Genomic DNA, 25,038 nt, shown 5'->3' with positions numbered 1-25,038 from the left:
TAATTCACCCCAGAAACAAGAAAATAAAAATTAAAACCACAGCCACCGTAGTGAGAATCGAACTCAAATCACCAATTGTATCGTCTTGCCAGTCCGACATTCTAACCAGTGTACTATTCGAACTACATGCAGGACGAGGTATATTTGTCATACCCTTTCTGTTACCGATCAATCACAAAAAAACGTACAACGGCGGCTTCCCGGCGTTTGGCCTCCTTTCAATGCATTCACGCTCTTTTTTTTAAACTCAAAATTAAGTATTTTTGGTTCAAAACAGCACTTCAGTGGCTTCCCTCAACTTTGAGTTTGTCTGGGCAATAGCAAAACTAAGTTCTGATATGCATACTCAATACTAAGTTCGGCAGCCGAACTCGAATTTATCCTTTTTTTTCGAGGGTAGCTTACTTTCAGGGAATTAAAGGATGATTAAAATTTGTTGTACCCGGATGTTGCTGTTCCGGTACATTGCATTGCAATTGCAGAGCGGTGGAAAAATTTGACACTCCCGGTCAAAGAAAACTTCCGGATGTTACTTCCTATGGGAAGTAAACAACATCCGGAAGTTTCCGGACATTCCTAGCCGCTCACCATATGATGACAATGACGGACAGAATTTTACGCTGACACGGTGAACATGCATTCCTTCATAGTCTTCCGGTAATTGTTCCGGAACGACAAAATTTTGCGACGTGTTCGTTGGTTGCTGTTCCGACTCGAACTGAACTCGCTAAGTGTTTTCAGTCCAACAAAGAGAGTTCAATTTTTAGTTCATAAGGTCGAACTCAGCTTTGCTCCCTCGCCGAAGGAAAAAAACGGATCAATTTTGAGTTCGCAGTTCGAACTCCATTTTGAACCATCGCAAGGAGGAAAAAGGGTACTTAACTTTAAGTTCATAGAATCGAACTATGTTTTGAACCTCGGTCGTACTTAATTTTGAGTTAAAATAAAAGAGCGTGTTCCTTTGTCTTGCGATGGAAACAGGAAAGGGAACGGGAGTGAAGGAACGGGAAACCCATTGAATGAGAACTGTGCTTTGCTTACTGCCTGCTATTACATACACACGCTACATATACACAGCTGCTAAAGCCGGGCAGCTTCTCCGGTGTTGTTTGCCGGTGCATTGAAGGAATGTTTTTGTTGTTGCTTTTGCTACATACACACGCACAGCTCAGCCGTGTTTGCTGGTGGATTGAATTAGAAGGATGTTTTTGTTGTTGCTTTTGCTACATTCACACGCACAGTGCTCGGTTCGCTGGCTGCCTGGTGTTGGCCGGTATTTATTTCCATCCTTCTTCGGCTTGTGTGGCGATGGGGAGGGACGCGAAAACGTTTTTATTTTGTTTCATTCAGACATACGCAATTCGGTTGCGCTGGAGGTTAATGCCGGCGGGCGCAAATCGAATCAGTGCCGGTCGCGTTATCTTCTTGTACCAATGATGCTATGAAATTGACTACACGCCATTGGCACAGAGGCTGAATTTTGGGTGTAATTATTTGCAAAATAATTTATTTTCGTGGGTGAGAAGTTTGTTTTAGTGGGAAATAAGCTTGACCCCTCTTTCTGCAGTGTCATTTACTACCTTTAAACTGCTTATACGTTGTTGCCCTATGTTGAATTCTTTGATAGTCTTCCAATGCTCAGGATATATTGTCAAAAAACCTTTTGGTGTATCGTACCGATCGAAAAGTTTAAGCGACTCTGAATTAATTAAATCATTCAACGTTAAATTTCTGGATTCATTCATACCTTTTACCACAAGTTTTTTTATTTCTTTAGTTGACTTTTTTGACAATGCTTTAACCATCATACGTTTCTCTTCGAAGGTCTAAATGCCCCACAATAATGTTTGTAAGAGCTTTTTTCGGAACTTTTCGGAGGAAACAAACTTTCTATTTGTTATTCTCATTGTGTGACTATGCGAAAAATGCGAAAAAAACACACATTCAATTGCAAATATTTAACTCATCAGAGTCAACTCGTATTGCGTCACAATCTTTTACAAACTTGTTTGTCATTATTTGAACTACAATTCCTGAAATTCTGAGCTTTCTAGTATACTGGGTACACATTTTAGAACACAAAGAGTGAAAGTATGTCAATTTTCCATACATTTTGCCGAAAATCTCCATACAAATTTCAAGTCATTTGCGCCAGCTCGTGCTTCTGCCAACTGACCTGAAACTTTCAGAAAGTCATTTTTTCACCTAAAGGCACCAACCTAGGGGGTGCCACGCGGAATATAAGGATTTTTTACGTTATGGGCCAGTCTAATGTAAATATGTAAATATCAAGCCAGTATAAAGCTGTCCACACTTACCCCAGGTAGGGTTTAAAGACAAAATTTTAGTTTTTTGTGAATCTCTTTTTTCTTCATTTTTAATCGCCGTTTCTTTTCCTAACTGGTTGTTTCGAATGTAAGGATTGCAATTTGCGATTGAAAAAGATGCACATCAACTCGACATCGTAGTTGAAAATTTGCAAACAGTCGTTTTTTTTTCACAGTTAAGCCCGGTTTACAGTTCTTGTGAACTCGGACGCGAACGTGAACGTGAAAAAATATTCCGCAGTGAACTGTCAAATCGGTCAAATCTTCAAAATTAGCAAGAGGTTTTTTAAATGATAGACCAAAATTGGTTCCGATCGGTAAATGATAGATCATTCAACCAATGATTTGATCGATTCTAGTCGAACCGGTGTTCAAATTCAAATTTCTTAAGAAGTATATAAAGAAACAAAAATAATTATTGTTCCTCCTCAAGCCATATATTCAACTTTGAAAACGATTGATTTAAAAAAAAATCCAAATGTCTTTATCCGTGAATACAATGAATTTAAATTCAAATTTTGAGTACATACTCTCAAAAAGTATTTATCGATCAAGGAATAACTAGCTTTAGCGATTTGTTTCGTTTGAAAAACTTATTGAAAAAACGTTATGAATAACTTTTGCAAAATAGCCAATTTTTTTGTACTTGATCAAAAATTTGCCTTAAAAAGTTATCCAAATTACTTTTTTATAAAAGGAAACAATCGAAAAGTTTTTATGAAATTTAAATGCATCGCTTTACTTTTGCTCATGATTTTGCTGCTGCTCAGATCTTTAATAAAAAAAATTGTTTTTGGAAAATGTCAAGAATTTTATTTCCATACCTTTTCTGAAGCACACATTTGAACAAAGCAGATTCTACTTTTTTTTAAATTTCAATGGACTCTGGCCCTTCGCATGGTTCTTGTTTACATTTATTTATTTTTTTTATTTTTTTTTTTGAGAAACTCTTCCATCCAAAAGGTACAATTAAATGATGGCCAAGCGAGTTTTTAACATTAAAAAAAACTATCTAATGCGTCTCATTTCAAACTCGTAGCATTTTTAAGCATTTCATTGCTTTCTAATGTGCTTGCAATTTAAAAACTAATGTTTATGGAGCAAAAAAATTTCCGTCATCGGTGAACAATATTTTCAGAATGCACATTGCCATTCGGACGTGAAGATTAAAGGTGCATTTACAGTTCTTTCGAACGTGAAAATGAAAAAACTTATATTCTTCAAAAACTCGACTATGCTGCATTTCATGGCTGCGAAACTAGATGGAATAGATGCGGAATGGTTGAAAGATGATTTTTGAACTGATTCCCTCGTTCAAAACCCCTTAAAATTGATTTTATTTCAATTCCCCCGATTTTCACTGCGGAATATTTTTTCCGCGTTCACTGCCATTCCGCTCGAAGTGTAAACGCACTGAGCGAACGTGAAAACGGAAAACGAACAAGAGTGGTGAATATAAATTCCGCGTTCATTTTCACGTCCGAATGGCAATGTGCATTCTGAAAAAAATTTCACCGATGACGGAAAAATTTTTGCTTCATAAAAAATTAGTTTTTTTTTAATTTGTAAGCACATTTGAAGGCAATTAAAGGCTTAAAATACTACGAGTTTGAAATGAAACGCATACGATATTTTTTTTTTAACTTTAAAACCCGCTTGGGCATCATTTAATTGCACCTGTTGGAAGAGTTTCTCGACGAATAAATGTACCTGTTGGAAGAGCTTCTCAACGAATAAATGTAAATGAAGATCATCGAATGGCCAGATTCCATTGAAATAAAAAAAAAATAGATTCCGCTTTGTTCAAATGTGTGTTTCAGAAAAGGTATGGAAATAATTATGAAAATTTATGAAATCATTCAAAAATAATGTGTTTTAAGGAGAACTGAAAAGCAGAAAAATTAACAAACAAAAGAGTACTGATGCATTTTAATTAAATAAAAACCTTTTCAATTGTTTCACTAATTAAAAGTAATTTTGAAACTTTTGTTTGTCAATTTTTAATCAAGAACAAAAAATGGCTATCTTGTAGAAGTTATATTCATAACGTCCTTTCAATAAGTTTTTCAAAAGAAACGAATCGCTAAAGCTCGTTACTCCTTGATCGATAAATACTTTTTAGGAGTACTTTAAATTCATAAAATTTAATTTAAATTCATTGTATTCAAAGATAAGAACTTTGGGATTATTTGATTAAATCAATCGTTTTCAAAGCTGAATATGTTTTGAAGATGAACAATATGTTTTTTTGAGAAATTTGAATTTAAATTTGAGCATTGGTTCGACAAGTATCGATCAAAACATTGGTTGAATGATCTGTCATTTTCCGATCGAAACCAATTTCTACCCGCAGTTGAACAAACCTCTTACTAATTTTGAAGATTTGACCGATTTGACATTTCACTGCGGAATATATTTTCACTGTGGTGAGTTCACGTTCACGTTCGAGTTCGAGTTCACAAGAACTGTAAACCGGGCTTAACGCGGAATTCATATTCACCACTCTTGTTCGTTTTCCGTTTTCACGTTCGCTCAGTGCGTTTAGGGTACACTCAGAAATAAATAAAATATCAAACAGTTATATTTTAGGTATTTTCACATATCTCCCTCTTTACGCACACGGATATTTCTCATGGTGTAATTACTGGGATATTTCTCACTGGGAAATATTTCTGCGATTAAAATTTATGCATTGAGAAATGTTATGGAACGACACCTGGTGGTCAGAAATAAAAGTTTGAACCGTAACGTAAAGGCAAACGCTTAAAGCAGAAATAAACAGAAAAACCAAACGAAAATCGTTTGATTTTCGTTCATGTTCTATGGTCAATGTGCATAATTGACCATAGCATAAAAACATGTGCATTTCACTGGTAATATTACTTGCTGCAATTGAGTCCATCCTTTTTTAAATATGATTCAGATAAATATTTAAAAAGAATGGAATCTGCATGCAGTCAAGTTGAAAGGCATTTAGCAACTGAAGAATCTAGCATGTGCTCATACCAGTTTAGTTAGAACTCAAACGCACAAAGCGTTTGTTTGAACAAAATAATATATAATTTCTCGGTTATTAAATTTTATGCATTGGATCATTACACGCCAAGAAATTATTCGGATGCATAAATTTAAATATCTGAAATAGTTATTTTTTAATATTTCTGGATATTAATGTCCGAGAAATATCGGAGTTATTGAAATATAATAATTTTCATATTTTTTTTATTTCTGAGTGTACGAACACAGTGAGCGCGAAGCGAACTGCGAAACGAAATATTCATTCACCGGATGAATTTCGCAAGTTCGTTTTTGAAGGCCGGCCACAGTGCACGCGAATTGCGAAGCGGTTCAACACTGAAAAAAACCTTCTGTGTTTTGCAAAAATTATTCACACGTGAAAAAATCTTTGCAAATTTATTTGCAGAATAAAAACTGTGAGCGGGGAATACGTACCGCGCAAAAAAAAAACGCGTTAATTCCGAAAAACCAAGATGGCAAAAAACACTGCTGAAATCGCATAAAACACCCATAACGTGGGTATTAGGTGAAAGGAATCAACTAGTAGAAGTCGAATTTTGCAGTCTAATCTTAAAATCCAATCCGGCGGCTTTCGCTCAACTTTAAAATATTTCAAATGACTGCAAATCGCATGAAAACAAATCTACCAAAACTATGACAAAAATAAAACAAAATTATGAAAAGATATTTTACAATATTATGACAACAAAAATTACGAAACGCTGACAAAACTTTGTGAAAAATACTACAAAGGTGATAAAAATATTAGAAAAATATACCAAAACTTTGATAAATTTGACATTAAAATGGCAAAGCCATGACCAAAATATTAAAAAAATGTGTCAAAAATTAATTAAATTGACTAAACTAAATAACAAAAAAAATACAATAACAACAAAACACGAAATAAAAACTTTGACAAATATTTGACAACATTATTGAAATGAAATATAAATATGACAAATATAATATTGTCAATTTCATGAATTTTTAGACTACTGAGAGAATCTGATTTGACAGATAACAATTCCGCACTCACTAACACCATCATATTGTTTATATAAACTATATCATGTGCTAAAAGTTGAAAAGGGACTATATGAAAAAAAGACCAACATCAGAGTTCAGTTACTTCAAATTATTTCTACCAAAAAATCAACTTTCATACGCACCGTTGCCGTCTTTAACAAACTGCGCAGATTGCACCTATTTAGACCCCCGTGCAAATAATTTGCGCGCAGTAAAATTTGCTCACAGACCTATACATAGACAATGACAAATATCGATATTCTTTACATCTTTGGATAAATTGTATTAAAAACAATTGCGACTGGTGTGTCAGTAAAAATTGTCAGTGAATCCATAATTTTTTGGCTAATTTCAGTATTTCGAAAAACGCCCGAAATGCATGAATTATTTGTTCCACTTACATTCTTGTACCCTAATGTACAGAATGCATTCTGTTTTCTGTTCGTTTCTTTTCATTTGTTGATGGGTCAATTTTCGTTATTAAACTTTTGGTTCGCATTTCATAATAATTTTCGCCAAAACAATAACGATTGTGCCGTTTGGAAATGTGATTCGAAAATCAGAAGCGAGCAACGGCTGATTTGAAAAACTGACACTGGTTGTCTATGTGTGAGTCAGTGCGAAAATATTTCTGCGTGGAAATTAGTTGCACAGGAATCTAAATAGGTGCAATTTCCGCAATAACATCTTCTTTTCATACTGAAAGTCTTACCCGGTACAACCGTGTTCGATGATTACTCTTGTATTTGAACTCGCCAATTGAGCTACACATATCGCAAGCCCATAGATTTGTCTTTGTCATATTTTGTCATTTTTTCTCCATATTGGCCATATATTTGTAACACATTCTTTATTATATTTTAGGATTTTTGTCATTTTTTGATAAACTTTTGTTATTTTACTGTCGTAATTGTCATCATTTTGTAATTTTTTTTACATGTATTTAAAAGTATTTTGTTATCTTTTTATTTCATTCTTTATAATTTTGTCAGATTTTTGTTATTATTTTGTCAAATTTTTGTCATATTTTTTTGAGAACTTTGTCATATTCTAGCTCATTTGTCTTATTTTTTTCAATTGAATGTCAAATTTTTGCCATATTTTTACCACCTTAGAAATATTTTTTTTATAGTTTTATATATGTGTCAGTTTTGTTATTTTATTGTTAATTTTTTTTATTACTTTGTCATTTTTGTAAATTAGTTGGCCAATATTTATCCATATATAAGTTCCGTCAGGTCATTTTATTGTCAAATTTTGATTATAATTTTGTCATATTTTTTTTTATTTTTGTCATAGTTTTGCTTTTTATGTGAAATTTTTCTCATATTTTTGTCTAATTTTGTAATATTTGTTATATTTTTCAGTATAATTTTTTCAGCATATTAGTCGTGTTTTATTCAAAGTTTTGTCATTTGTCATTATTTTGTTTGTCATATTTTTGTCATAGTGCTTTCAAATTTTTGTCCTTTGTCAACTTTTAGTAATAGTTATTTATATTTTTACCACAGTTTTGTTATATTTTTGTCATTATTACTTTATTTTTAAACACTTGTCATATTTTTGTTAATTTCTTTCAATGCTTTTCTGCAGTTTTCTCAAAATGTTTGTTAAATTTTTGTCAATCATTTTTCATCTACTTTTTGAGCCCTTTTACTAATTACCTATATTGTGGATGATTCATGCGATTTTCAGTTATTTACTGCCCTTTGAATTAAGCGGAAACCACCATCTTTGATTTCAAGATGGCGTCGAACAGCCAAATTCGACTTCTACTTATTGAGCCCTTTCATCGAATACCCAGATGTGGGAGTTTCATGCTTTTCAGTCACTTCCAGCATTTTAAAGTTGAATAGAAGGGGACATATTGGATTTCAAGATGGCGTCGGACAACGAATTCCAACTTCTATCCGTTCAGTCCCTTCGCCCTATACACATATTGTGGCACCGGTCGTTTATTGCCAGTTAGATTTTGTTTCAATTGAAAAAGACTGAGAAAATCCACGCTAAAAAAACCGTGCATTTTTCATAACCAACACAGAAAAACGGCAATGATAATTAAATAAATAAACTTTTGAAAAAGATTTTTTTATAATTATCATTTGCGATAAAAAATATCCCAGAGAATATCTTCAGTGTATGTCCGGATGAACTGGATGAATTCGCGCGATCGAGCCGGCTCTTCGCAAGAAAATTCGCTTGCACTGTGACCGGTCGATGTTTTTTTCAACGTGTTTCAATGAGAAGCGGATTTTCGCGCGAATTAGAAATTCGCTTCGCGCTCACTGTGAATTCGACCTTACACTTCGAGCGGAATGACAGTGAACGCGGAAAAAAGATTCCGCAGTGAAAATCGGGGGAATTGAAATAAAACCAACTTTAAAGGGTTTTGAACAAGGAAATCAGCTCAAAAATAATCTTTCAACCATTCCGCATCTATTCCACCTATTTTCGCAGCCATGAAATGCAGCATAGTCGAGTTTGAAAAAGTTTGAAAAAATAGTTCACAGTATTGTTTAAATAACCATCGTCCACACTTACCCCGTGTACCTTAATTCAAATGTTGGCAAAGCCTTTACAACACGTAACAATCCTATAGGTATATCTCCTATAGCTTAATCTTACCAAACTGACATTTCACTCTGACTATTGGGTTAGTTTTCAAAGTTTTCCAAAAATTAGACATTGTACTTAGTTGTTTACGCAGCCTGTTGGTCACCATAATCAACTTGACAAGTCAGGTTGAGGAAAACAATAAGTTTTATACAATTTATTGTATACAATAAAATAACAATTACAATATTGTACTTAAGGAGTACAAATGGTTGAAGTTTTATAACACTGTACCAATACATGAAAAGGATGTATCTCCATATATGGCGTATCGAGAAACACGCTTCTGAAAAAAAATACAACCTATTTTAAATCGCTAATTAAAAATCACTTGAAATTTTCTGCAATTTTTGACAGTCAAACGATTTTTAGAAGCATCCCCTGTATGTTTGAATAGAGGAATATCAATTTTCATGAAAAACGTCACGTAATATTTTGTCTCTCTTGTTTATATACCCTTTGCTATTTTCTCATTTCTAGCTTTAGTTTTAAGCTCATTTGCAACTATGTTTTTATGTGGAATAAAGTGTCAAATCTTTACCAACACATAAAAAGGATCAATCTCCATATATAACGTATCGAGAAAAACGCGTTTGAAGAAAAAAATACAACTTATTTTAAATCGCTTATTGAAAATCACTTGAAATTTCAGCTTTTGATGAAAGACAAACGATTTTTAGAAGCATTCCCTGTATGGTGGAATAGAGGAATAACAATTTTTGTAAAAAAAAAACAACGCGCTATCGTAGATAGAACCTAGCTCACGTAATATTTTGTCTAACCTGTTTGTACACCCTTTGCTATTTTCTTATTTTTTGCTTTAGTTATAAGCTCGCATTCATTTGCTTTTTATGTTGAATAACAAATCAAATTGATTATTTTGAGTTTGTTTGCGGAGTAGTAGCAAAAAATTGTTCCGGAGTAAAGGGTGTATATCAATGTGATGGCAGTTCTGGTTTTAGAATGTTTATAGGTAGATCGTTTACTGAAATTGAGTTTTTAATGTAACGGAATACTATTTTCTCAGAAGGGTTTTACCGTTCACGGTGTGTTCGTAAACAGTTTACGAACGCGCCGTAAGTAGTGCAAATGTTGACCTATCATGAGGTTTTTGTTTACTTTTGGAGATAGATCCTTTTCATGTGTTGGTACAGAACAGAATTATGTGAGAATGGATTTGGAAAAATGGAATGTTTATTACCTTTACGGGAAGATAGCTGTTGATTTTTTGTTCCAATTTATGCTCCTTGCCTTCAGCTCCGTAAATAAAGATGACCGATCTGTGGATTTGGGAACATAACCGGCACAGGAAACCGGTAATGCACGCTTCTTCTAGACTGCCCATGACGCCGGATATTGCTAGTATCGCTCAAAAATCCGTTAGGTTCCACAATCGAGTTTGTAAAAACAATTTCGTTTCCGTGGAGTGAAAAAGTATGATGGAGCTGTGCTCAGATGGTTTTGTTAGGTTTTTCTTCTTGATTTTTGTTGTGACGGTGATTGACAGCTAACACGAAAAAACTCAGCTACTTACACGGAAAAATTGGGTTATTCATAAAAAGTGTAGCACTTACACCTTCAAAATTATTAATCGGTTGTTGCTCAAAAATTGTATTTCACTAATGCAATTTTGGGTAGTCAATATACAGATGTAAACTAAAATTCGATTATTCACACGCTAGAAATTATTAAACCATTTACGATTCAAAAATAACCATTTTTGACCTTTTCCCGGGAAATGTCATTTTATGAGTTCTCCATGAGAAGTCATAAAATGACTTCTTGGGGAGAAGTTCGAATATGGTTATTTTTCAATCGTAAGAGACAGCACCCTAGAAGTAGGGAAAATGGTTATTTTTGAACCGTAATTCGGAAAGCAGAATAGCAAATTTGGAAATTTTCAAAATTGTAGCTAAAAAATTCAAACAAATACGAGTTTTCATTTTTTATATTTTATTTCTTGTTTGTTAAACATGTATGTTAACTGTACAGGCTTTCAGGTTATCGACAGTGAAAGATTCCTTAACAAAACTGTTTTCAGATTCTGCTCCGTCAGAAGCTTTTCTAAATGCCGCTTTTTTTACGTTCGACTGGTTTTACTGATGGATGTGGCCAAAAAGCATCACCTGCTAGCAGTAATAAAGCCAAAGTTAAATTCCTCCAAGATAGCCACCAAATCCAAAAACGATTCTAGTCACAGAGCGGGGCAGCACCGGAATTAATGGACCCATTCACCCTACATGGGCATTCCGACAGGCTGAAAAAACACTCCAATCCGTCCAATGGAAAATACTACCGAAGTGGAACGGTTTTCCGGTAACCCTAAAAAAGTTGTTTTCAGAAAAGAATTTGAAAAAAAAAAGTTAGGAATTCACATACTTGACTTACTTGAGAATGCTAACGCTCGAGTTTTGGTCCATCCAGGCCAGGGTGGTGCCAAAGCTGTAGGCTCAAGCCAGCTTCGGAGTGTTTCCGATGATCCAGCTGTCATTCCGAGACTTCCGAAACGGCTTCTTGACATTTTGATCTGAAAGATCCATGTTGCAGAAAATTCAGTTAGGAAAAAATCCCGACAGCAAACAATTCTATCAGTTTCACAACGGCCAGTCCGACCCGATTCAGGTTTCCGGGTGGTACGGAAAATGACCGTACCAGCTTTTCAAAGCTCCCGATTGAAGGAGATCCTCCAGATTTCAGCATCCTATTCTGGAATAAACAATTCGAAATTCAGTTCTAGTTTCGATCACCTATAGCAAATAATTGACTTCCTTCAGAAGAGGATGTTCGCCGTATGATTTTGATCCCTAAAGCAGTATAAATTGATTAATATTTTCTCCTCGTAAAACGCACCCGGTTGCAGAATCAATCATTTGCAAAATGGCGGTGATGAGGAACAAAATTTTTAAGCATTTTGTGGTTAATGCTTGAGAACTACCAAATTGGTTAAAAAAAATTCTAGAAAAATAGTTGAAAAATAACCATATTGGAGGTTTTGAAGCAAAACTCATAAAATGGTTATTTAAGAACCAAAAATGGTTATATAAAAATGAGCGTGCAGCTCTGTATAAAAGTTTGTTGTTGTTGGAAAGCTTTGGAAGGGGATGTTCAGCATCAACGGTGTCATATATACAGATTTTTCTGTATTATACAGATTTTTCAACGTCAATACAGATAAGATACAGATACAGATTTTTATACAGTTTTTTGAACATTAATACAGATTTATACAGATTTTTTAGAAAATCTAAATCAATTGTTGATGAAATGGTTTCCACGGGCTAACTGAGCTAAATCTTTTTAAACCTTTATCTTTCGAACTGCAGTATACTGCAAATGCTTGCAACAGCACATATAATTTATCCAGACCATTAACTTCTACAAGTAAGCTTTTGTGAAGACTGTAACCATCATTTGTTATAGGTTAGTAGGACCTTTAAGAGTCTCTTTTTCTCAACAGCATAACTTTATTGTTTTCACGGCGAATGATAGCCCACCCAAACAGAGTACACAAATTTTGATAATAAAATCAGTATAAGACCTCTTCTCCTTAAGTTTGATATATATATATATATAGAAAATTCTTATTTCAGATTCAATTAGGTTTGCATCCTCAGTTTTTTAATTCAAAACTCTTTAACTGAATAAACTAGGAGAACACTTTAGAATTTTAAAACAAATTCATTTCTTATACGATATGCAGTAATTTTTTTAAACCAGTCCACTTATTGAAACCAGTTTTAGTTCATAAATACAGGAAAAAATCAGGCGTGATGTTTCTTAGATGAAGCTTTTCATAGTTAGTCCTTAATGTGCTAAGGATTTAAAAATTAGATTTACAATTTTATCGATAACACATGGCAGAAAATTTCAAGCAATATAACCCGAATAGCCAAGACCATGGTATTAATATAATAACAAAACAACGCTTTCCAATTTAACAATCAAGTTCATCGTAATTTCTAAATAATTTTCAACCAATGATTAAACATGAAACTATCATAATTTTGAAAGTCACCGTGAAGTACATCGTAAATTTATAATATTTCATAGTTGACATTTCTACCAGAATCATGGTTTCACAGTACTTTTCTAGTGATATTTATTGTTACAATGTAATAAGGTAAGGTAAAATGAAAATCCAAACTATGCGAACATTAGTAAATTTTTGCTTTTTTTGCATTTTTGCAATTTTCCGTGCAGAGAAAATTTTTCGCGCTCAAACTCATTTTCTCCAAGGGATTTTTTTTGTGATTGTCGCGGCCGTAATCAGCTAATCCGGACTAGTTCCGAAATCGAGATTGCGGGATTTGAAAAGGAAGACGACCTTTCAACTCCGGTGATGAGGGTGAGTACTTTTGTTATAATATTCATTGATTTGTAGAGTTATGAAACTGATAGGTACAAATTTCTTTAATTCCAGAAGCTGGCAAAATTAGTTATGTTCCCCGCTCCAGCTTCACGTGAGGCCCGCATACGAAGGCTGCTGACGTGGACAGGATAGACGCCGATGCAAAACGATATCACGCGGATTGGTGGTCTGGTTGACTGATTAGCGGAAATTTTGCCGTGTCCCAGGGAATGTTCATGGAGTAGAGGCTCAAGAGCCACCAGTGTTAAAGTGGAACCATACTATTTTCTTTATTTTTTTTAAATTACCAGTTTTTTTTTAACAAAAACCAAAAATCTGAATAAATTATGGAGCAAACAAACGGAACAGTTTTTTTTATTTCAAAAGAAAATATAAACTTAAATGAAAACAATAATTCAAACCACGAAATTTCACGGTCCTGATATTATGATAAATCATGAAAAAACCTTGATATTCATGATCGTTGAACGATTGAAATTCAAGGGAAAACAATGAATGTTACAGTTCCGTTGAAAAAAAGTGGAAGCTGTAAATATCATAAACTTTATCGTTTTGTGTTTCGAAATGTATGGAAAAAAGTTGATTTTTTCATTGTTAAGTTGCTTAACAACCCCCTTTTTTCATGGTAAATTTTGCCGATACCATAAATTTCACTGTCGAAAAATATGAATTTGACAGTGTATTCATGGTTTCATAAACCATGATTCGCATAGTGCAAACCAAAAATTTCATGGTTGCGTGAAAATGAAATTCATGGTTTTTTCACAATGTTTTTCTATTCGGGAAGAGTGGTATAAGCTCTTATTTTAAATATAAATACTAAAAATAGGTTAAAAAATGCATTCAATAAATTTATGCGCTGGCAAAACTACATGACAAAGATATAAAAAAAAATTGTTTCAATTTAGTTATCGACTTTCTCGAGGACCGCGAGTAATTTTGACTTTGTAGGAAAAAGTTTGTTCCAATTGAAAAAAAAAATGGAAATTTTGAACTAAATTTAATGAACAAAATAAATCTTTCATATTTCTTGAGGCACCAGTCAAAACGTTTTGTAGACTTTGGCAAGGTTGGGAAATAAGTTAAAATCCTAAATATCAAATTCTCAAAAACTTTTTTGAATGATGCCAGATTTATTATTTCGTTATTATTAGATTTGTTAAAGCGTTGTGTTTCTGAAACTTAAATATCTAAGCAAAATTGATTGAATGAAAGACAACAGAAAGGTTTGAAATCTGTTGTACGTATTCATGTAGGTTTATTTTTGGGGTTTAAAAAAAAATATTAAAATGTCTTTTTGAAATCGATTGATTTGAATTTAGGAACCCAAAATCTGTTGAGGTGTTGCTCTGTTGAAATCAATACTGATGTTATGAAATCGCTTGGTACATCTTTGTACCTGAAAATGATCACATTTTCATATGTGATGAAAGAAATTAGAGAAACATGAACTATCAAAGAACGAAAGAACATAAGCCGTAAATATCATGAAAATTTCGAAAAAGATACAACGGCTCACCGACAGGACTTGAACCTGCAATCTCCGCTTCGGTACAACGGCGCGTTAGCCAATTCCACCACGGTGAACGTGATGGAACCGGCGAACACGAACAATCGAGCTCTGCCGATCAACTGCTAGACCTTAGGTGTGTTCAACGAAACCCAATCGAAATCAATTGAAATGGATTGACAGTTGATCAGCTGTTTTTTCAATTGACTTCGATCGATTTCAATTAGACTGTTGGTTGAACAGTCATTCACTAACACTAACACGCTATGTTTGTTGTCATTTTCTTATTCAGCTGTGCTTTTTGAGGTTTCGAGATTCTTTCAGCATTTAATACAGAAAGTTTTAGGCAATTTAATCAAATCAAACGTACCCACTGTATTGTTCGCCATATTTTTAGAATTTTAGACGCGTGCGTTCATTAATAGTCGTAGATCATTTTGTCCGATAACTTCGTTTGTCATCATTATTTAACTGACGTATTTTTTTTCTTTTTCCAGTACGAAAACGGTTCTGGGAATGAAATTCCTCAGAGATGGATGACTGCTGCCAAAACAAGACGGTAGACAGATAAAAACAAATCCGGAAGCCGCTGACGGAAGTTTATCAGAGGCACCAGAATTTAAAAACAGAAAAAGGTTAGTATTTTATTATTTATGTAAGCAGGTTATGAGAAAAAGTGATTATTGTTTTTGTTTAGGTCCCCAATAACTAAACAAACATTCCGGGTAAACATTCCGGTTCCTCGGGTCAGTCAGACGGGTGGCACAGCACTAACAACAACACCAGTAGCAGCTACAGCATCTTCGGCGTTCACCGGACACTCCATCCCATCCTTTACGGCGTCTACATCCCGGTTTTTCCGATAATAGGGTAAGTTTTAATGTTGATAACTTGTGTTTTTTCCTGACGTTCATTGATTCTTTGTTGTTGCAGCTTAAACATGACCAGGCCCAGTGCCCATTCGAACCAGCTAGCTTGGCGGAAGACACCGTAGACGGTGCAAATGCTCTTATCACAGCAAATGCAATCGTTGCCACTAGGAGTGAATCTGGCTGGTAATCGAGGCGAAGGCGCAATTGTTGATATCGGATTCCAATCAGTACAAAACGTCCAGGGTCCTCTAGCCTTTCTTGAGAACTGCTAGCAACTTAGATCCAGTGAATGTAGGATGGTTGACGGTCATGCGGTCGGAAAGTTCGCAGTTCGATTTCACCTTCACCCAATTGTTTACTGCGAAGTCATCCTATCTGCAATCCGGATTTAGACTTAGAACGACGCTATTTGAAGAACAAAGATGAAGGATTTGTGGTGAGTCTTTTTTATTTCAAATAAACTTAATCTTAAGTGCAATGTAATCCGATGTTAATGTAATCCGACGATTGTTTCAGATCAACTATATATCCAAAGATTGGTACCAGTTCGATGATACGGTGATGGACACCAGACGCACCAGACTGACCGTTGAAATGATTACATGGTGTAGATAGATGTGACTAGAACCGGATCTGCTTCTTAAAGGAATTTTGTCATAAAATGCAGTTCAACGATGGCGTATTTAAAAGTAAGTACCTCCATTTTTTTTTATTTATTGTTTAAATTCTATCTTAAAGTTGCTATAGCATTTTGATCGACAACCTTTCTTTCACTCTGTTGTGTGTTAGCCTACTTGGCTGAATGATTCAACTGAATAAAAGCAATCGAAAGATTCCTTTTAATTCAACCACGGTAAATGAAAAGTTCAGATACCGGTATTTCGATAACAACTTACTATCTTTTTCAGTGAGCGTTTTCGATCGATCATTCGAAAACGCTCACTGAAGAAGATAGTAAGTTGCTATCAAAATACCGGTATCTGATCATTTCATTTACCGTGGTTGAATTAAAAGGAATCTTTCGATTGCTCTGATTTAGTTTCACACTCTTGATGTCCATCTAGAGATAGAAACCTTCCTTGAGCCAAGTCCACACTAGGCAACTTGAACTGCGATTTTTGATATGAGACAAAATTTGTTTTCTGTTGTTGAAAAAATTAATTTATATTTTGAATCAAATGTGTGCAAATCAATCAACGAAAAAATCCTTTATTTTCTCGGCACTTTTCTTAAACCTAAATACTTTTCGTGTGTACTTCTTCATTCTCATGAACGTTTCAGAGCATGAGTGTACTTCTTAATTCTCATGAACGTTTCAGAGCAGTTAATTGTACCGGCGTATTAACTTCGAGAAAATGATTGTTGGACAACTCCACAATGCAGCCGGTTAGCAACCCGAATCAGTTCGAAGTGATGATTCCCAGAATTTTTACAGAAAATTTATCGATAATATAGTTTCCGGTTAAGTAGCTTAAGTTCGGCCGAGCATGCCGTTTTGTTTTTGAACTGGTAAGTGGAGAAGTCACGATTGGAATTCCTTTTTTTAATAATCGCTTATACTGGTACCTGCCTGGAATATAAACTTCACACGAGTTAGCTGTATTACTGAAAAAACTTTACACTCACCAACGGGGAACGTGCAAACTTAGATTTTTTTCACAAAGTTGGGTTTATTTTTGCCAAAATTATGAGCTTTTGTTTAATAGTAATTTATTAAAACTACTTTTGTCACGCGTTGAATAATAGCTGGTAACGTTTAAAGATTTCCGAGGGCATATGAAAGTTGAACTATCCGTTGGCAATTGCCCTTGTGTACTTTATTTGATTTTTTCGCTTCAAACCTCGGAACAAATTTAGTTTATTTGAAATTTTTTTAAGAAATGTTACACGATATCGTCATATCATTTATCTTTCATTTTACAGTGTACGCGTCTGTCTTTGTCGAGGACCAGGTGATTTTCATGGCTGTCCAGAACGTGCTGAAATCGGTTCGCACCGAGCATCTGTGCGGACAATCGTCGATTATAACCGACGACGACGACGACACCAACGACTTTAGCCAGGCTCGATGCCAAAGTGATTTGAAATTTAAAAGGTATTCGATCTGTATTGCGTGCAGTAAGCTACTTATTCGAAAGTTACTAGGCATGAGTTAGCCGTTTAAACTTTAATTTTTATTTAATAAGAAATTTAAACAAAATCGAATTTTTTATCTACTTTGTCAATCAAAAACAGTAATTGATATAATTATGTCATTGTCAATTTATTTAAAAATATTAAATCAAAAATATATTTGAATTTCAACTTCAAATACAAATACACGTATTCAGACTACTAATTTGTTAAAAAGTTTGACTGAACATATAATACCCATCTTTTCATCATGTGTTTCATTCAATGTGATAATAAGAATTCAACAGACATCATAAATAAAGTCAAGTGTTTTTATTCATAAACATAACCATAAGTTTTATTTCACATTAACGCGTAGTTTATAACGTTTCCTTTTGTAATTATTACTGAAATACCGGTTGTATTTTCCGAAAAATGTAAAATTTTTGGTTATAGTAATCGATTTATTAGCTTTATCGATTAAAGTTATGCTCTTGTATTAAGAACATTTCAAGATTATGGAAATTATAGACTGATACGAAATTAGAAGAAATCAAAAGACTTTGAAAACGAGCGAGTAGAGTTTTATTCAGAAGTGTTTTCATCGCATGTCATCAACGAACATTCGTTTCCACTGCCAGCTACAGTTGCTTAGAGAAACACTTCGTGAATTACTTTGGAGTGATGGGGTCAACTATATCTGACAGAACCACTTCAAAATAGTTGATCGGTGCTAAATAAATCGATGACGTGCTGGAAAGGCTTCTATATTAAATTCTACTCTTCCATTTTCAACGTCTTTTATTCATTCTTACTTTTTATCCGTCTTTAATTTTCATAATCTTGAAATGCACTTAAAGAACATAACTTTCACCGATATAGCCAATAAATTGATTAACATCACCGAAAATTTTACTGTTTCCGGTAACTATTACCGGCATTTCGGTAATAATTACAGAACATATTGTAAATAATACTGAATAATACAGATTTTTCGGTAATTATTGCAGGTATTTCGGAAAAAATTGCCGATACATTGGTAAATTTTACCGATGGTTCGGTAAATTTTACCGATTATTTTAAAATTTTTCGTAGAAACTTACTGGTATTTCGGTAATAATTACAAATATTTCGGTGAAATATACTGCTTGTTCGGTAAATATTGACGAACTTTTACAGGTTTCCGGTAAAAAAAATCACGGTATTTCGGTAAAATTGATAGATATTTCGATAATATTTACAGGTTTTTCGGTAATAATTTAGGTATTTCGGTAAACGTTACCGGTTGTTCGGTACATATTAACTAGCTTGTATAGTATATCGGTTAAACATTACCGGCCTTTCGGTAATAATTGAAGACATTTTGGTTCAACAATACCGGTTGTTCGGTAATATAATGAGCTGTCATGTTAACAACTGTCAAATTTTGACAGATGATCAGCCGAGTTTTGGTTATTTTTAACCGAAAAAACTCCGTAATATTTGACAGCTGTCACTTCTCGGCTATGAAAAAATTACCGAACAGTTTAACGAACTCCACATGTTAGGATTTCGGTAAAAAAATTACCGAACTCGGTAATTTTCGTTTACTGTGTACGAGTGTGGAGTTGTTGTTTTCTTGGAGGATTGCCAGCTGTTCCATGAGCTGACGAACTTGCGCTTCGAGTTCTTGGATCCTTTTGTCTTTGCCGGTTTCGATTTGTTCCGCCTGAGCCCGCTGCATCGCCGCTCTCTGGTTTAGAAGACGGTTCCGGTACTCCTTGGCGGCCTCTGTTTGAGAAATTCCGAGGTTGACTCTCAGTCGGACGATTGCTTGCTCCTCCTGGAAAACTGGGCAGTTTCGATCCATAACAGAGTGATTGCCCTTGCAGTTAACACAGTGCTTTGGGTTTGGACATTCCTTGTGTGCACCTGCGGCACCGCAATCAATGCAAATAGCTGGATTTTTGCACCGATTCTTGGTGTGCCCATAGGTTCCACAGTGGTAGCACAATAACGGACGAGGATAGTAAGGCCGGGTGGTGACTCTCAAAAAGCCAAAATAAATGTATGGTGGAGGAATGGTGCCGTTTAGTGTGAGAACCATCGAGTTAGTAGGAATGGATTGTTCACCGGATTTCTTAAGAAAGCGGTACACCTTAACGACGCCTTGATCTGCCAGGTACCCTTGAAGTTGGTCATCGGTCAATCCGCCAATGTTATCGCAAGAAACGACGCATTGACAGTGGTTGAGAGTCGGATGATATTCGATAGAAATGGGAGTTTCGTCGATGAGTTTGTCCATTTTGAGAAGCATGTTGATTTGCGTAGGGCTCCTGACTTTTAGAAGGTAGTTTTCCCCCCGGTCGGTGGGATTTCCGCCTTCGATTCGTCCGACAAGCTGTTGAATGCTGGTGGAAATGATGAACGGATTTTTGGGGAGGTTGAATCCGGTGGCTGGTTTAAGACGGAGAAATTGGACATCGCCGTGTTCCCCTCTGGGATCCATCCAAGATGGAACAGTTCTCAGGTTCCGATTTCCTATTGGGTTTGGTGTGTTTCCCCACACCGGGGGAAATTCCCCCATCGTGCCAAAAGAAGCGATAAACTTTTTCGTAGCACCAATCTAATTCAGTAGCACTCGCGAAAACTCAAACGAATTGGATGTCCGTGTTTTAGAAAGCACTAACGCGAGCGAAAAATTAATCACGATAACGTAAGAAAAGAAACGTCTGCACGCGACGACAGTTCGAGACGGAATGATGATGTTCGAACCAAGGCCCTGCTGAAGCAGCTATTTGAAGTGGAACCCGACGGTCGGAAAATAACTACGAGTCACGACATGGCGCAGTCGGCAGGTGAGGATGGTGCGGAAGAGTCATCGAACATTTGCGTAAAAAAAAAAGAGTTTTAGTCTTGATACTTGTATAGGTTATTGAGTGAGGTGTGGTAATAGTAAGAACAGAGCGAGTACACAGTAAACGAAAACTACCGAGTTCGGTAATTTTTTTTACAGAACCTGATCTGTAATTCGAAAATTTTCGGTAATTGATGGATCTGACGTCTTGTTTTTACCGAGTTCGGTAGATCGATTCTTTATTTAACGAGGCTCGTTTAATTTTATGTAAACAAATCGCTTTGCCGTACATTTTCGGTGAAAAAACACCGAAAACTGTAAATTAGTGTTGCTGTCAACACAAACGTCAAATTTCGAGCGCACATTTTTTGCAGCTTTGAGCGCAATCGTCTCTTTTTGATAACCGCGATGTGTTAGTGGCGTCCCGCAAAACGCCAACCGTCTCGGGTTTGTTTGCGAGCGGGATGTTTTTCATCGAGAAGCCATGTTGAGCAGTTGTGAGTAAAAGTGCATTTTTTCGCCAACGGTAACCTAGACACATACAATATGAAAAAAATAATTCCAAATTCGGAAAGTCAATCTTTTTGGAATGGTTCCGCTGTTGCCGGCTACGATGGAAAACTCTGAGCTGGTACGATTGGCCCCGGTAAAAGTAAGTACTCATTCATTTTCCCTTTGCAAGAAATTGGTGGTGGTGTCCCTCTTGTTGATTTTTTTTTCTTTGACCCTAACTATGATTTTATATCGATGGGCTGTTTAATCAAAGAAGAACCATTAAGTACTAATTTCAATTCTATTCAATCGAATTCAATTCCGATAGTAATTTGTTTTATTTTCCGTTTGTCTAGAAAAACTAGCTTTCAAGTGTCCGGAAGTACTGGAGAACCTGACTGTGGAATAGCTGGAGGTGGAGGTGACGAATCAGACTCAAACAGAGGTTTTCCGTCGTTTTTTTTTAAATATAATAATGTAGTAATTGAATTGACGTTTGTATTCAACAAATGTCTTAAATAAATGCAAGTGTCTATTCATAATTATTATCACTAGTTCAGTTGTTTCACATTAACCCACAATTATCTTCATTTTAGGCCTATAATTGCAAATTTGATATTATAATGCCGTTGCTGACGGCGCTTCAGGCAACAAATGTTAACTTGACATATACTCTCTAAAAGTCAACTGTGCTCTTAAGAATCGTCTTCTGGAAATGCTGGTAGTTATCGAAAACTGTGAATTTTCGGTTCTTTATTTACCGAAAACTGTAAAATGTTCGATAATTTAAGCTTATGGCGCACAGCGTTTTGCGCGAAATGATTTGAGCCTCGAACCATCTCGCATAATACGTTGGGCATCATTAGCTTGAATTACCGAACGTTTCACCATTTCCGGTAAACGTGAACCAAAAAATTAACAGTTTTCGGTAAATTTTACCGGCATTTCGGCATTACAGATACTTCAGTTAAAATACATATTTTCGGTAAAAATAACTAGAGTTTCGGTAATGATTACAGATATTTCGGTAGAAACCACCGGTTATTCGGTAAATGTTACCGAACTTTTTCAAATTTCTTGGAAAGTCTTACCGGTGTTTCGGTGAGTTTTACCGGAAATTCGGAATTTTTTTCGGTATTTTGGTTATAACTACAGGTATTTCTGTATTATCTACCGGCATTTCGGTAATTATTACAAGTATTTCGGCAATTTCTACCGGTGGTTCGGTAAATATTACCGAACTTTTGAAGCTTTTCGGTAAAAAAATTACAAAATTTCGGTAATATTTATAAATATTTTGGTATTAATTACAGGTATTTCGGTAATAATTTTAGGTATTTCGGTAAACATTACCGTCTTTCGGTAATAAGTACAGGCAGTTCGGTGGCAATCTACCGATTGTTCGGTAATATAACGTTAACAACTGTCAAAATTTTGACAGATGAAAAGATTTGATTAGCCGAGTTTCGGTTATTTTTACAGAAATAGGTCCGTAATATTTGACAGCTGTCACTTCTCGGCCATGAAAAAATTACCGAACAGTTTAACGAACTCCACATGTTAGGATTTCGGTAAAAAAATTACCGAACTCGGTAATTTTCGTTTACTGTGTAGGTCTCTGTGCACAACATAGAAACGAGAAGTTGATTCGACATGTGTGAATAGAGCGAGTAGGTCTCTATTCTGTTAAAATATCGATGCCTGAAGGCTGCCATGTGCAAGAGCGAGTAGGTCTCTGTGCCCGATAAGAGCGAGTAGGTCTCTATGTCCGATAAGAGCGAGTAGGTCTCTGTTATTGAGCGAGTAGGTCTCCAAATAGTAAGAACAGAGCGAGTAGGTCTCTGTGCACAACATAGAAGCGAGAAGTTGATTCGACATGTGTGAATAGAGCGAGTAGGTCTCTATTCTGTTAAAATATCGATGCCAGAAGGCTACCATGGGCAAGAGCGAGTAGGTCTCTGTGTCCGATAAGAGCGAGTAGGTCTCTGATTCAAAATGCGAGCGAGTAGGTCTCAAAATTTTGAAGATAGAGTGAGAAGGACTCTGAATCGATATGAGGGCGAGTAGGTCTCCATATACAGGTTACTAGTGAAAAAAAAAGCAAGCAAAGAAGAAGAATTTTTAAAAAGAAAAACGTTATGCAACAAATAGGACTAAATTATTGAGAAAATCTAAAGAACATGTTGTTTTCTGAACAAATATGTTGAATTTTCAAAATATGTCGGTCTTCTTTTCACAGATAAGGCGAAGAAGAAGCCGCCGATACCGAGCGGGAAACAACACGGAAAAACCAAAAGCGTCAAGGAATTGATGGAAGACCTTGAAAAGGAACGAGCGAAGAGTGCACTGCTAGAAAAGGAGCTTCATCGCAGCCGAAAGATGAACGACGAGCTCCAATCGAACCGTAGCGGTTTGCTACCGAGTACTCCAAATACGGTGTCGAGTTCGAGTTTGGAAGAAACCAAATTGGTTTCTTCAATGAACCAACTGGCTGTGTCGTCCATCAAACTTCCGGAATGTGGGACGGCAGATGATGGCGAAATACATCGCCAAATTTTTGAATCGTGGAAAGATTTGCTAATTGATTCCCTTAAACTGGCAGGGATCGAGGATGAGGCGACGAAATTTATGGTATTTAAGGTAAAGGCTGGCGCTCGGTTGCTTGAAATATTTAAAAGCGCCAAATCCCAACCAGACGCACCTGATGTCGATGCCGCCCCATTTTCGAACGCAATGCACCGTCTCAAGGCATACTTTGGTTCTGGAAGCGATGTTATGCTTATGAGACGAAGACTGGCTCTCCTAGTACAAAAATCCAACGAATCCGATTTGGCGTTCATCACGCGGGTCGGTTCAATTGCACGACTTTGTGAATTCGGACCCGAGAAAGAATTTGAGGAAATCGAAACACCATGTATATCCCGCATGTGATCTTTCCCTCTATTGATCTCTCTTGTTTCTCTAACCCCACCCATCGACTCGGGATTTTAGCCGAGCGAGCACATGGTCGATTGCTTCGGGTTTGCCGCAACTTACGGTCAGATGAAGAAGCAATCAGTGCCGCTCAAGGTTCCGAGCAGACCAGTTACACAGGGAGGTGTTGCTCTGTTGAAATCAATACTGATGTTATGAAATCGCTTGGTACATCTTTGTACCTGAAAATGATCACATTTTCATATGTGATGAAAGAAATTAGAAAAACATGAACTATCAAAGAACGAAAGAACATAAGCCGTAAATATCATGAAAATTTCGAAAAAGATACAACGGCTCACCGACAGGACTTGAACCTGCAATCTCCGCTTCGGTACAACGGCGCGTTAGCCAATTCCACCACGGTGAACGTGAAAATCTTCCAAAATCAATTAAATATTAAAACATAGGAAACATAAATGACTTTCCCTTGTGTAACTTTCAATCATAACTTGAATTCTTAAGCATTTTGCCTTCCGATTTAGACAATTAAAAACATAGTTTAAAAGTTTTCTGTATTAAAATGAAAAGATGCTCAACAAATGCTATTCAAATGTGACAAACTTTTAAAATTTGTCCTAAGGTTGTTAGGTTGCGGCCAACAAAATTGCATGTTTTCATCTGGTGTGAGTTAATTAGCCTTTAATAATAATTTTATATCTAACAAAAAAAACTTTGCAATCTAGATCAGAGATGAGCAATTCGCGGCCCTCGAGACCCCAATGTGCGGCCCGCGAAGCCTTTCCGAATTGAATTATTTTCGCAATTTTTGCCTGGTTCGTTAGATATCATAAAATACCAGCCAATAAACCAGAAATAGTTGATACGGCGATGACTCGTTTAAATATGTAATTTACGTGTTTCTGTTTGCATTTATCCCTCAATCA

General features: G+C 35.6%; 1 protein-coding gene and 2 long non-coding RNA genes across 4 annotated transcripts in view; 2 read left to right on the top strand and 1 right to left on the bottom strand.

Moving 5' to 3' along the window:
* Nucleotides 1-9,119, bottom strand: part of LOC129757123 (uncharacterized) — a 111,594-nt gene extending 102,475 nt beyond the window's left edge. The window contains exon 1 of the mRNA XM_055754251.1: nucleotides 8,916-9,119. The gene's annotated coding sequence lies outside the window, so the exon portion shown is untranslated. The remainder of the gene's footprint in view (nucleotides 1-8,915) is intronic.
* A 4,023-nt stretch (nucleotides 9,120-13,142) lies between these two features.
* LOC129740084 (uncharacterized) lies at nucleotides 13,143-13,696 on the top strand. Its single transcript, XR_008736097.1, has 2 exons — nucleotides 13,143-13,332; nucleotides 13,408-13,696. It is a non-coding gene; the product is annotated as an uncharacterized LOC129740084 (long non-coding RNA).
* Nucleotides 13,697-15,144: 1,448 nt separating this feature from the next.
* Nucleotides 15,145-16,137, top strand: LOC129740715 (uncharacterized). 2 transcript variants are annotated; one of them, XR_008736350.1, is made up of 4 exons: nucleotides 15,145-15,275; nucleotides 15,364-15,501; nucleotides 15,564-15,736; nucleotides 15,800-16,137. It is a non-coding gene; the product is annotated as an uncharacterized LOC129740715 (long non-coding RNA). The 2 variants fall into 2 exon arrangements; XR_008736349.1 differs by lacking the exon at nucleotides 15,145-15,275 and having other exon boundaries at nucleotides 15,306-15,501.
* The last annotated feature ends 8,901 nt before the right edge of the window (nucleotides 16,138-25,038 follow it).

The sequence above is a fragment of the Uranotaenia lowii genome, chromosome 1 (genome assembly GCF_029784155.1).
Source record: "Uranotaenia lowii strain MFRU-FL chromosome 1, ASM2978415v1, whole genome shotgun sequence".
Taxonomy (NCBI): domain Eukaryota; kingdom Metazoa; phylum Arthropoda; class Insecta; order Diptera; family Culicidae; genus Uranotaenia; species Uranotaenia lowii.
Note: the sequence above shows the minus strand (reverse complement) of the source record. Positions and strands in the feature narration are given on the sequence as shown.